The sequence below is a fragment of the Aphis gossypii genome, chromosome 1, assembly GCF_020184175.1.
Source record: "Aphis gossypii isolate Hap1 chromosome 1, ASM2018417v2, whole genome shotgun sequence".
In the NCBI taxonomy this organism is placed as follows: domain Eukaryota; kingdom Metazoa; phylum Arthropoda; class Insecta; order Hemiptera; family Aphididae; genus Aphis; species Aphis gossypii.
The window spans coordinates 54,752,761-54,767,833 of record NC_065530.1 but is presented as its reverse complement, the minus strand read 5'-3'; the positions used below and the strand labels follow the sequence as shown (position 1 = coordinate 54,767,833).

The window sequence follows — 15,073 nt, the reverse complement described above, 5'->3', positions numbered from 1 at the left end:
CCTATTAAAATTACAAGTATACAATATACATATACATAATATGTGTGTGTAGGCTCACATACACGCGTTTCGTCGTTAGACTAACTGTATTGAAGTAATATATTATTATACCTACTTCGGCACAACTCTATGTGTATATATATTATATTATAATAGGTACCTACCAACGACAATATGTATACAATGTGAATAATTTTTAAACATTTTTTTTTTCATTTTACAAATATATTATATTTATATACTAATCATAACCCACTCGTGTGTGCTTATACACGTCGTCGTCTCAGCGTGCATTTGTATACCTGCCGTTCGTGCGCGCAATCGTCATGTTTGTCTACGTATTTATACCATCGTTGGCCGATGAATGGAATTAATTTCCATTTATTATAATAATAATAATAATATACATCGATGCGATAAGTCTGGCGGAAAATGCCGACGCAGATATAACTGCAGTATTATACGTTGTTATTATTTTACATTATGCACCATATGGACACGCTAATAGAACTACCCCGCAAGTCCCCACCGACAATATAAGCATACACATACACACGCCACACATACACACCCATATATGTATCTACACACTGAGTGCCTCACCATTTTTGTACTAGTATATGATCATCCGGACACCATTATGTACACTTCAGCTATTAGAATGTTTAATGGAAATTAGAAATTCGACTTAAACACATTTACATAAATTATATTATAATCACTGTAATGTAATTATTATTGGCTGTCTGCAGGAACTGGATAATTTTTTATTTCTTTGATTATAGATTATAGTAACTGTAGATCTTTCATTTGATAATCATTTTTAGCAAGTTCGCATATTAATCAAATACTAATTACAAAATGAAGTTATTAACGAGAGAACATATTATTTTACAATCTGAGTAGTTCAATGGTATTCTAGTACTCCATGGCGAATATCGAAATATTATATTATGTTAGCTTGATTAAAGTGTCATTTCCTAAGGACTAGTTTCATGATTTGAGAAGCTTTTTTTTGTTGATATTTGTCACATCTGTTCGATCGCATTAAATCAAAACATAGATAAAATAATACTATATTATACACATAAGAACCGAACCAGCTACAAAGGCCCTCGAGGCGTTAGCGCGACGGTCGCTGTTGTAAATGTGCGTATATATTTCACACACTCGTGAACTATTTTAATATATATTTATACATTTCCCATTATAATGTAAATCCATACTATGTACTTATAAACATTTATACAATATAAATTATGACGTGTACCTATATTTATTGGGTAAAGATATTCAATAATATATTATAATCGTATCGGTTAACACGGAGGTACCGGCACGTTTACTATTCGATATATTATGACGGGTCGCTGTGTATAATGATAATGATATAATGTACAATGTAATATTTATGTATAATATATTAGCATGATATTTGCAGTTTGTACGTATTGGTATTCATAATTATACTACAGACGTGTGTATATAATAAACACATAATATACACATTACATATTATATACTTATTACTCATAAGTTATAACATACAATATTATATTATTTATCTTTCCCAGTTCAGACGGCGGAAATAGAAATATTAAGTCAAACGTATAAACCAGGCTATAGTGATATACGTAAATACGCATATACTACGCCAAAATCGAATACATCAGAGTAGTTCTCGTACGCAAAAATGTATACTGAAATTAGTCGATGTAATACGTTTAATATTAATTATGTAAGTACCTAATCGTTCGCACTATAGCTTTATACTTTTGCAGAGATATATAGCGATGTACTAAAAATCGTTATAACACATAAATCGTAACAGTAGTTTTCGTGGATGCTAATAAGCTGTGTTGAAAAAAGTGAACAAATGAAGAACAAAAATACGAAGATTAAAAAAAAACGTATCAAACTACAGGCATGAACCGTTGCGCGGTTATTAAAGCATATATATATATATATTACCTCCCATCATGAGAAGAAAAATTTTCGAGTTTATAATGTATATTTACGACCTACTATTACACACTGACTATACGCTGCAGCTTGCGGGTTCAACGCGTTTATTATTTATGCGACATAATAATAATATAACGTGACCTATCAAATTGTAATATCTTACCGGACCACGGCACACGTCTGCAGAGTGCAATATTATACGGTTTTTCGTTATGTCTATACAAGAGTATCATAGCTAGCCTACGATCGTAATACTTAAAACAATAAATATTGTAGAACATATAATCACATCAGAAATATTAATTTATAATGACTTAAAATCATATGAAAGTAAATTAAATATAATACAATTATTTAGGTATATTTTTTAAATGTGCAAGAATTTTAAGAATAATACAATTTTAACCTCTTCATATTAAAAAAAATTAGTCACATTACACGTATAATTATAATTGATTGCCACAATTGTTTTTTACGGACTTGGGTGGTCGGGTCGCAGAAAGGGCACAACAACTAGCTATCATAAATGTTTTAAGGACCAGGTCGTGCACGTTTTGTTTGTTACGAGTCCATTATATACGACGTACCGTATGTAAGCCATTATCAGTATTTTGTCGCGTCTGATGTGAAACTTGTTTTGGGCACAGTACTTCGTCGTCATTAACTCAGGCATGATGTTTGTTTTAGTGTATTCACATGAAAATGTATAATTATATTATATATATATATATATTATATGTGTGCATTAAAATAATTAGTATTATAGTATATTAGAAATATTATGAGTACCTAGACCGATCGTACCTACACAGTATGCGCTAGAAACGAACTGCAGAAAAAGGTAATAAATAATAACAATAAGAGGTACCTAGACATATCGATATATTTATTATTTTTCAGATAAATTAAAATAAATACGATGATTATTGCTATGTATTATATTATATAATCAAAAGGTAAAACGTTAAAACGTTAAAATTAATTTTTTTTTTTTTAATTAAACATTGATAAAAATAAAACCTAATACTTTTCGAAATAGAAAAGTTTTCACTGTAAAGTCGTCATCTTATTATATGGACTTGAGGTAATTTACAACACTCGTTAAACATACCTAACTCAAGGATTGGTTGGGTAACAGTATAATAAGTGAATTTTTTTACTTTTTAGTAAAATATGTAATAGACACAAAGACATATTTTATCTATATCAAGTAGTAAACGAATTTACTTATTTTATATCATTTTATATCATTTATTATGATATAGCCCTTATCTACTGTACAAAATATATTTCTGAAAATAATGATTCAACAGATTTAATGTTCTTCTATAAATGCGTACTATATCTATACATACTATATAGGGACTGTGCAACTTAACACCTAGTAATTTTTTAAATTATAAACTTATACACATATTACAGTTAACTATTTTCAATACATTTATATTAAAGTATTAGATTAAATAAGATTTTTATAATTTTTTATCAATTTTAAAACTATGTAAGACCGCAGAACGCATTTTTTCGAAATAATATACAATAATAGTTAATTGATGTATTTAATGCACATGGAAAAATAGTACTGTAGGTACTGTACCGTATTTTCTGTGTAGAAAATATTCTACACGCACGCCTATATAATAAGGTACGACTTCAAAACATGTTAAATAAATATCACATGTATGCTATGCAAGTATAAGTAGATATACTCGCATAACATAATTATATTCGCGTACACAATGTTTACAATATAATTTATATTTACGGGGTATATTATATACATTTATGTAAACGATCGGAAACCAATCTCGTTGCAAAGAGGTTTGCCCGCTAATACAAAAAAACTATAATACTATAAATGATATCTTTGAACGGTTTAAAATAAAAACAAAAAAAAAAAAAAAAAAAGTGGGCAAGTGAGTACCGCTCTGCTGTACATTAGGTGCTGTATGGATCATTATTATATATTATAGGAGTGTTAAATTTGAATCCAATGATAGTTATCATTGTATACGAAAAACGATTCTGAACGAAGATGATTTGTCAGCCTAGGATATAATTTCTAGTGGTTGGTAAAAAAAGTGGTTTAAAAAAACCAGCTTATATTAAAAAATATTTTGAAAATTTAATCACGTAAAGAAAACGCGAATCTTAATAACTGGTAAAATTTTCAAGTATCTACGACTTATACTTTTTGAATAATAATTAATAACAAATATAAAATCGTTTGAGGATAAATCGTTATCGTTACGCTATTTCGTTAAATTTAAAATTCAAACGCACTTAAAATTTTTCCTATAATGATGCTTCGAGTTTTCTCTATAGATACTTGAAGGTAAACTTATGGAAAACTTAGTGTTGTATTTTTAATCCTTAGTTATAAACACAAAAATTTTATGATTTTTCAACTTCAAATAATTTGCAAATATTCATGCTTTTGACGAATTTTCGTCAAAATTTGAACTTCAAATGCTAATAAAAAAAAATTGTGCCTATGTATTCTTATAATTTTTTAATCACTATAAGAATAACTTATGAGGAACTTTGTATTAAATTTTCAAGTATTTTGATAGGGCCAAAAAAATTTTATCGACACTTCAAAAATATTTTTTCAGAAAAATTGAAAATTTCAGTTGTCTATAAATAGCTCAAAAAAAGTCAAAATATTTTGAAATTTAAATCACGTAAAGAAAACGCGAATCTTAATAACTGGTAAAATTTTCAAGTATCTACGACTTATACTTTTCGAATAATAACAATATCAAAAATCGTTTGAGGCTAAACTGTTATTTAACGCGGTTTTTGTAAAATTTAAATTTCAAACACTCATAAAAATTTTTTGCCTGAATCCGGTAGAGTTTTTTTTACAGATATTTGAAGAAAAATGTATGGAGAACCTTGTACCAAATTTTCAAAACTTAGTTATAAAAGAAAAAAATTTTATGATTTTTCAACTTCAAAATTACTTGCAAATTTTCGCGTTTTCGACAGATTTCGTAAAAATTGAACTAAAAACGCTTATAAAAAAAATTGTGACTAACGATTTTTAATTTTTTTTAGCTACATTAAAAACAACTCATAAGGAACCTTGTATTAAATTTTCAAAACTTTTTGGTCATCCAAAAATTTTTTATCGACACTTTAAAAAAAATTTTTCAAAAAATCGAAAATTTCAGTGGTCTATAAATAACTCAAAAAAAGTCAAAATTTTTTGAAAATTTAACTTATACGGATACCACTGACATTAACATTTGGTGAAAATTTCAAGTATTTTCAGTGATTAGTTTTTGAATTACAACCATAAAAAAAATCGATTTGGTCGAAAACTGGTTTGCTTAAAAATTGCCGTTTTTCCGTCATTTTTTTTTTGTTTTTCTCGATTTTTTGAAAACTGTTGGAAAATGTTAACTTTTTACCTCTATAATGCACCAAGGATATTCACTTTTACATCGGAAACCACCCCCATAGTTTGAAATTGGAGCATTATTTCGACTAGTTATGCTGTACACAGACACAAAAAAAAAAAAAAAAAAAAAAAAAAAAAAAAAAAAAAAAAAACACATCATTGTAAAATCAATACATTCATCACTTCGTTCAGAATCTAAAAATGTTATAACAAAACCCCATATACGGCGGGTAGGTATATAAGGTACATAGTACTTCAACATTGTATATATAATAATCGGCTTGACCATAGACGCTGCGTATATAATAATGATGTTTGTGTAGGCAACGCGATATTGTACATTATGTTATAAAGGTAAAGATATATTTATAAATGTATATACGGTTAATTTCAGGCACGCCTATTTAATGACTACACAGCAGTATTGGCATTTACCGTGAACTGTCAGTGGACACTGAAACATGTATTTATAAATTATATAATATGGTTTATGGTTACAAATTTCTAGAACAACGGCAGTATTTTAAATAATCGAATCTCTCGGATACAATATATTATAAAGGTACCTACTATATTTTATGCGCCTATACATAATATCATAAATATACCACGTAGCAGCTACTAGTCACAAACGTTTAATAGTCATATTTCACTCGGAGATAATAAATTAAAATATACTACAAAGTGCATTATTATACCTATAATAATAGATAATATATAGTTTATAATTTACCCGCGACATAATATAAATATATATAAATACATCACGCGTGAATATATATTATCACTGCAATGCCCGGCGTTAAAGTCTCCTCGAAATCGATCGTCCTAATGCAGAATGCAATTACGGCAGTTAATAGCTTTATATAGGTAGGTATATACATAATACATATTCAATAATAATATTATTGTGATTTAATAGTATTGCATAAAATACTGCAGCACATGTTTTAAGTACCGTATATACGAACGCAAACGAAAACTAAAAGATCACGCAGTCAAAGATGATCAAGCGCGAGTCTGTACCACAACGCTGCACATGTATATTATAACTATATCATATATATATATATATATATATACATTATATGCTATACATAGGTGGTTTATACCTATTAAATACTGAAGTATAATATAATGTGCTGCACCGCGGCAAAAACTCGTTGCGGATTCGAGTCCGACGTCCGATGAACTTTTGCGATACTTGCGTCTCAAACCCGCGGAAATCCATTACGACGGGCGGACACATGAAAGGCGAAGGAATTAATTAAAACGTGTACTTATATATATACGAATGCGTATACGACAACCGACGTGCACATGCACATGATATTATTTTCAATCGAAACAAAACGGTATATACAAGAGGGATCGCTGCCGACGCCGATGAGTGTACATATATTATATGACGTATGTATACATATAGTATTTATACATAATATACAATAATATTTATACGTATGAACATCCGATGGAGACCTCATTGTGTCAGTTTGGTGTCGGATCTTTGCAGCGTACATGCGATACACGCGTTGTAATAACGTCCGATTCCCCGTATACATTATAATAATATCATATACACGAGTGTATCTGTACGTAGGTACGACAAGAAATAATAATAATAATAATATAATCGCGTACATACATCGAACTGCGCTACAGCGGCGGTGTCGCCTTTGTACTTCCGGAACGGTCGCATTTTATTGTCGTCGCTAACCTAACCTATACGTTTGACACACGACCGTACATATATGGATGTATATTAGGTAAATATATACATATATATATATATATAATATGCATCTACTGCAGTTGTACCAAACTATATATAGACACTAATCCGAGGACAGACCAAAGGCGGATCGATAAGACCGCTAAAACGGGAAAAGGAAGTATAATGTTTACCCGTGTATATATGAATAGGTTTTACGCGGGGGGTGACGACTATCGTATTTCCTGGGTGCATTCTTCTGTTGGCGGCGACTTATACGTATACGCACTATTATTGCGACGTATAATATAATACGCGCACACGATTTACGTACTCGTTACCTATATGTATTATACTACAAGTCCGATGGTTCCGTTTATGTATATAATTGTCGCGTGCAGCATATAATATACACAGTATACACACCGACGCCGTAAATTTCCGTTGGCGCGAGGCATTTCTATTATTTTTTGTCGTCCCATAATGAACCGCGTGCGTCGTGTTCGCGGGACGAAAAAACCAGTTTCGTGTTTTATTTATTTACATTTTTTACGCATCGTACGCGGCACCTGTAGGATATTCCACGAGATTAATAATAATGTAGGTAACGCCTGTAGCTTATTGTGTACCTAATACCAATGTAGAGAAAAATACAACTGCAAAGTTGAAAACGCTCGACTGTAGTGGAAAAAACAAAATACCCGCAATAGTGCGAAAATAATTGTATTTGTTGTCGTTCGAATTGCAGATCACGCGCTTAATTATGATATTACTCACGAAACGAACGTTGGTCTAGATTTCAACAGCAGATAGCCAGAGGAGAAATATTCGAATTTGCTCATACCAAAAATAATAATCATTAGTTTTCATCATTAGTCTTCATCAAAAGTACACGGGGAAATAATTACAACTGACGAAATACGCGTAGAAGACCACTAAATTAATATATATGTATTATGTATTATGTATAAAATATTATATAGGTACATAACACAAATTCAGTGGCGGTCCAGTAGACCGTAACTCGATTATACAATGCGTATAGCGGTTTAAAACAAAAATGTTGAAAGAAAAATCGAATTTTTGTCAGTTGTCACCATTCTACAACTACTATAATATATATTTCGTTGAAATAAAACGGACATAACATTAACCGCTACTTGGGCGCAATACGGTCCATCAACGCCTGATGCTGAAGTCGTCTCGGACGGTAAACGATTGGATAGGTCGGGAAACAACAAAATGAAAAAAAAACTGTGAACATTTTTAAACGTTTAACTTAAATGTTGGAACTTGAAAAATAACTATAAATGTGTTCGTTTTCGCAAAGTGATATCAATAACAAACCAAACACAAACGAATCGGCATACAATCATCGGGCAACAGTACAATTATTCGAGGCGTGATGATCGTCCAAAAGATTTCTTCGGCGGTATTATAATATCTTTTATCTGCGTACATTAACTAGTGTAAAGACCGACTACGATGAAATGTGCACAGTGTGCGTGCACAGGGGCGTCGAAGGGTCGCGAATAACTGTCTGGTGAACGTGACGGATTTCCGAACGCTGTTCGTATTGTTTTTGAGCATGCGATATTCCTATTATGCGCCAGGCGAAAGACATGAATAATACAATATTAAGTATACTGTATATAAGGTGTACCGTACGAATATTGCGGTCGGTCCCGCGCCGCGATTCGATGAGAGTTTTCGGCAAATCTCGCCGTTGCTGCGGTCGTCTGCGATATATACGTTTTTCGGTGAGTACCGAAAACCGAATACCCGATGATGGTATAATAATAATAACAATAATGATAATATATCTAATATAGGTACATCGCAGACGTTCCATTACGATATAATCAAATCGGAGTACGCGCATATATGCGTACACACACACATAATATCTCAGTATACACATATATAGTGACTTTTCTCACGACTGGTCGCTGAACTTATGTACGCAGTTCCGACACCACCGCACGTACCTATGTATAATACACATAGATATATGTGTTATTATAATATATATAAATATATTTTCTCGCCACAATCCACAGCTATAACGTAGCTATATTATGCACGTATACAATATAAACGATTCCGCACCGGTATATGAATATAATACAAATAAATTATGCCGTCGCGGTCGTGTTTTCCGCAGACGCCTCCCCCGCGCTCACATATTTTCATTAGCTGCGGCGATTAATCGCGCGCGCGCCCGCGCCTCGCGACAAATTTATGACGCCCGATCGACGCGCGCTGACTGTGGTCACGAACGGCTGCGCGAAACGATATTATAATATAATATACTGCACACGTGCTCGTTAAAATATTACATACACCTATTTTTTATTATTTTTTTTTCATCCCGAGTCGTTCCGATGCACACTGCACACACACAGAGGTAGGTTTCCAAACGTTTTATTAACGATCCTCATGGGATGTAGCTTAGGGACGGGTAATTTCCGGGAACACCATTTGATGAAAATATTCGCAAGAAGGAATTACCTGTAATCTCGTAAAAACATAGAAATTATCGAGTAACTTAAGTAACGACTTACAGTTTACGCGTCATAAGGCTAAATATGGGTATCGTTAATTCCAATATTTAAGTTTGTTTTTTTATAAATTTCAATTTAAAAAGCGCTTAAACTGCTTCCGGTATAAAAAAATAAAAAACGCATACTGGTTTTGAATATAACATTAATTGTTTTGGAATCACCAGTGTTCATCAAGGAATCGAAAGTTAATAATTTTAAATTTATGTTAATATTTTTTCTTCTTCTAAACATTCATAGGTAGTAAAAACAGATAACATCTTTGATAAATGATAAAATAATTAAGTTGATCAACTATTACTTATTGGACGAAGAATTATATTTTAAAATAAATTTACCAAAAAGTTTATTGTATTCTTGTTTTTATGGAATATTCCTTCCCAGGATCGTTCTTAGAAGTGTACAAGAGTACCATCCTCAATAATATCAAAGTTGTAATATAAAGTAGTAATATTGTAACTGTATTTTTATTATAATGCATAACGCATATTCGATATTACGGTCTACGTTCAAGTACGATAAATATATTGTTATTGTAATAGTTTAAAGGTGTTATAGGTGTAAAGATTATTGTAAATGACGATATCAAATGTTTCAGAAAATTAATACCATTGACCGGCGGCGCACTATAATTATACAAACGCAGTTGTTGCGACCTGAGACCTCCCATGGTTTAGGTTCATTATCTTACATCTAGAGTTCTACATGTGATTTAACGGATGCGAAACGAGATAACCAATAATATTATGTGTGCAAAAATCACGCATAATATCGTCACCGATAAGAGCCAAAAACCAACTCCGGATATTATTAACATAATTTTACGCATTATTTACATAATATATTTTGTTATTATCTGGCAAAGAGTGAGTTTTATATCGGTTTTTGCGGGGTCCGTCTTATGCATTCTCACCATATTTGACTAACATATTTTGACCTACGACCATAGATCCACATTTAAGACAATTATACTATGCATTATAAGTTATATATAAGTGCGTGGTTATATAGGTAAACGATATAATTCTGTAGTAACTTTAGTTGTAACGCGGTGTCTATACACACAATACCTGTTTTTGTTCAAATTTAAGTTCGCCTTTACATTATGTTGGACATCGATAGCGCAGTTGTCGAGTTTACCCCTTTGTGCCTTTTCGTACAAACCTACCAACAATACACTAACGCGAAACACAAACACGAGTACCTATATCTACCTTTATAATATATTGACCAAGTGTCGTGGCTTTTACAAAAGAGTGTATTGGACTAGTGCAGCAACAGTGATGCAATGCTGCAGCGACTACCGTTGGAACGCGGTGTAAAATATATTGTATTGTACGCAACACGCGATACGCGTATTTTGCAGTCCGACCGCATCGCACGTTTCTCGAACACCGTCAACGCCGCCGTCGTATATATAACAATAATAAAATACATAATGATTGATGAATTCCTCGAATACTTCGAATTCGCCTCAAACACATACTCTATATAGGTAATACGTATATAATATGTATACGAAAAAAAACCGAACGCACTCATCTGCTCCTGTCGCAGCGCGTCGAGACGACCATAGGCATTATCTTTTGAAAATCTCCATCGATTAACATTTTTAATGGTATATCTATAAAATCGTTCTGTAGGTATATATTATGTACAGAAATAATACGCATCTACAACGTTTACGTTTCATAATAATATACACTCATAGGATTACTTTTGTTTTGTTTTGTTTTTTATTTCGTTATTATTATTCCTATATAATCCTATATGCCGACGCCGCCACAGTTTCCGAGATGAGATATTAATCGATTCTAAATACTTTCCGTCGCTACGTCTCACCGACATTGCGCAAATGCCACGCTACGGTTGCGGCAGTGTAATTATTGTCAAACGAATACGCATCAGACGATTCGCGCGATTTCGGTTTTATATTCAATGCAAATGTGCGGGATGAACGACAAAACAACAGAGAGGAAAATGGCTGAAATTCGATACATTTTTCCGTACTTTATTTCATAAAAAATATATATATATATATTTATGCATATTTTGTACCCCAAGTACACTGTGGTATGTGAATCGGCCACAGAAGTACGCGCAAGTTATTTCGCTGCAGCGTACAACAACTATGCGCTGATAAAATATATTATGTATTGGAATGCTTATATGTAGATGCGTTTCGCATTTAACGGTTGACAAAATTTCGATTACAATAATCGCATGGGATTTGTAAAGATTTCTGTTGGTTTATTACGCCTTAGAATATTATTTACTCGGAAAACAAAAATCAGAATATTTATATTTTACAATCGCGCGTGCATTACATTTTCACGTTTTGGAATCACACATATCTGTCTATAAAATAATAATACCAGTACAATAGAAAATACATTTTTATACATTATGTCGTCGTCATATAAATATATATTTTTATAGATGTATATTATATTCGATTAAAATTTTAAACAGGTGTAACCGCGATATAATTTTTTAAGAGTCCATAAATCGTATCGGCCCAAATAACGCGTAACGATCCATCACGATTATTGCTATCAAAGTTTCTTTTTCCCAATGTACGTGTGACTGTGTCATATGGTATTACAGGTTTCTATACAATATTATTGATGGAATGCGGCGAGCACGATATTAAATGAAAACCGACAGTTTATCGTCGTGTACCCACCAGGAAAAAATTCGTTGCAATTTATAGAGTTTCTAATGTTTTTATATAAATTGTACACTATAGCTACGCGATTAGACACGACAACTGCTAATACAGACGGTCGCGGAGGACATACAATAATGCACGACGTATGTTTAATAATATTATTACTGTCGTACGTCTGCCGCAGACGTCACTTTCACCGAATCGTTTTCAGAATCCACGACGAAGAGCGTGCGTGTTAAGATAAATATAAGGTTGACATTTTTATAAGAGACACTTGACGGTATAAAACTCAATACCGATTTTTGTGTAAAAAAAGTATTTCACATCAATCAATTTTCAACCGAGAAAACTCTTCGCCTTCGTTAAATACGTAAATGTTATCACATCCAAAATTGGAATTAGCTGATTTCGGCATAGATGAACAATGACGGGCATTTAATGTAATAACGGTATTTTTCCACCCATACCGGGTTTATTGTCGAACTGGATTCTAAGACATGAGCCTATCGTATGTGACACATGCATCCGTTATGATATAATACATTATACCACTGATATTATAATATTATAATCATAACGACTGCCTACACTTGTTATATTACTATAAAATTGTATAAAAACGTTTATAACCGGAAAAACTGCATCCCAGGGGGTGTGTGCGTCCCGTATGCCAAGATTAGACAAATGTCAAGAATCCAGAAAACTACTATGAGTATAATAAAAAAATATGTTTAAATATTATATTTTAATTGTAAAATACTTGTTCGCTTAATACCAAACGAAAGCGGAGACATTTTTGATTATGATACAATACGGTATTGAGTTTAACATATGTACCAGGTACCTACTAAGCACACGTTATCACTACTATTAAAAACAAATACATATTGACCACCTTCTAAAATTTTAAATACAATTTACATAACTATTAGTAATTGTGAGTGTACATTTAAGGAATTTGAGCAGTAGAACATCTTTGTTTACACGGTGCAATTAAATAGGAACATATATAAATTAATTTTAAATAACAAATTGACTGAGTAACATCAATATAATATAGGTATAAGGTGTAATAGGTACGTCAAAATCTAAATAGTCAAAAAACGTATATACTATATAAATATTATAATTATTATTATTACAGCTCATTTTTTTTTCATTTGAACGTAAAAGAATGAAAAATAAAATGCTACTAATATAAATGTATATCTACAATGATTTATATACTAAATTAAAAATCGTCTGTAATCACGGTGATTTTACGAGAAATACATCGACTACATAATATGAATGTAGAGATAGAAAAACTAATACAAGAATATTACCAATATTTTTTTAAATGAATAATGTGCTAGTCACTTAATATTTTTCCGTCCACTATAATAGTATTATAACAATCACTAAACATTTACAACAAAAAAAAAAAACAAAACAATATTTTCAGAAATATATAAAAAAAAAATTTAATTTCGAATAATAGAACGGCAGGCTTTATGGTGCATTAATTTGAATTGAGTTTTTTTTTTTTTTAGTACTTTATTTTGATGCATTCAATGAGATGGGTGTATGAAGAATCCTGAGCAAAACAAAGGTAGTTTATAGTATATAATATAGTGTAGGTCACTTATATGGTTATACTTGAGAAGAATTATATTGTTAAATAATATAAATACTAAAATTAAATCGGTATTTCGTCAAAGTGATAAAGATCCAAAATCCCAAAACAGTTTAGGTATATGTTAAAATAAGTCTCGTAAGCATTTTAATTAAAATTATGAAGATGTCGCTCACGTGAAAACGAAACTACACGATCACAATAAAATAAGACATATACGATGCATGTGTGTTGTGTTTTGTGAAAAACGTATAGGTATAATATGTATACAAATTGTTATCATTGTATACTAACATAGGTACACAGAAATACGTAGTGGTGAACGTAAACAAATCAATATGTAATAATATATAATTTTAAAGCAAGATAAACTAACAAATATTGTACATACTCTTCACCAGCATTACAACAACTTGAAATTTGCTATAGGTACGTACATGATGCATATGATATCCCATCACCGTGTCTGACTGTTTCGAAGTTATTTATTTTTTAATTTATGTATTTATAAATTAATTTTGAAACGATAAGCATAACTGTTAAATTATTTACTGAGTTGCTTACAATAATATTTTTATTATTCAAAAATAGCTTTGGTTATCAGATAAATCATAGACAAAACAAAAAATAAAATTATACAGGTATAAATCGTTTCAGAACTGATTATCAGATTGACCGCCATGAGATCCAAAATGGGATCTCACCACAGATATATACTAATATATCTGTGGATCTCACCAAACTTTTTTCTCACCACCACAACGGTTTTTGATAGGTTTACTTAGATACGGTTTTGACGATTAAAACAAACATTGATAAAAAAAAAAATTAATGATTTTTGCAAACTTGTTATTTGTATACCTATTGAAAGTGGCAACACTGTACTTTTCAAATCCGATGAAAAAATACCGATTATTGAGACCATAATAAATGGAAATCTCACTAAAAATCGATTTTAGTGCTATCCCTATAAGCGTGCGAACAGGGGAGGCGGTTGCCTCCCCTGCGAGATTCTCCGTTTCCCCAATATCTTATATTATACCTACAAATCGGGGGGGGGGGATTGGAGTCTGGACCTCCTTAGCTAAGATATTGCCTCCCCTGCTAAGAAGACCTGCGCAAATGTATAGCTATCTTATACGAT

General features: G+C 31.6%; 1 protein-coding gene across 6 annotated transcripts in view; it reads right to left on the bottom strand.

Annotated features, from left to right (window-relative positions):
- The window catches only part of LOC114125220 (autophagy-related protein 16-1), a 230,141-nt gene that overhangs the window by 89,662 nt on the left and 125,406 nt on the right, over positions 1-15,073 (bottom strand). The window lies entirely within an intron of this gene.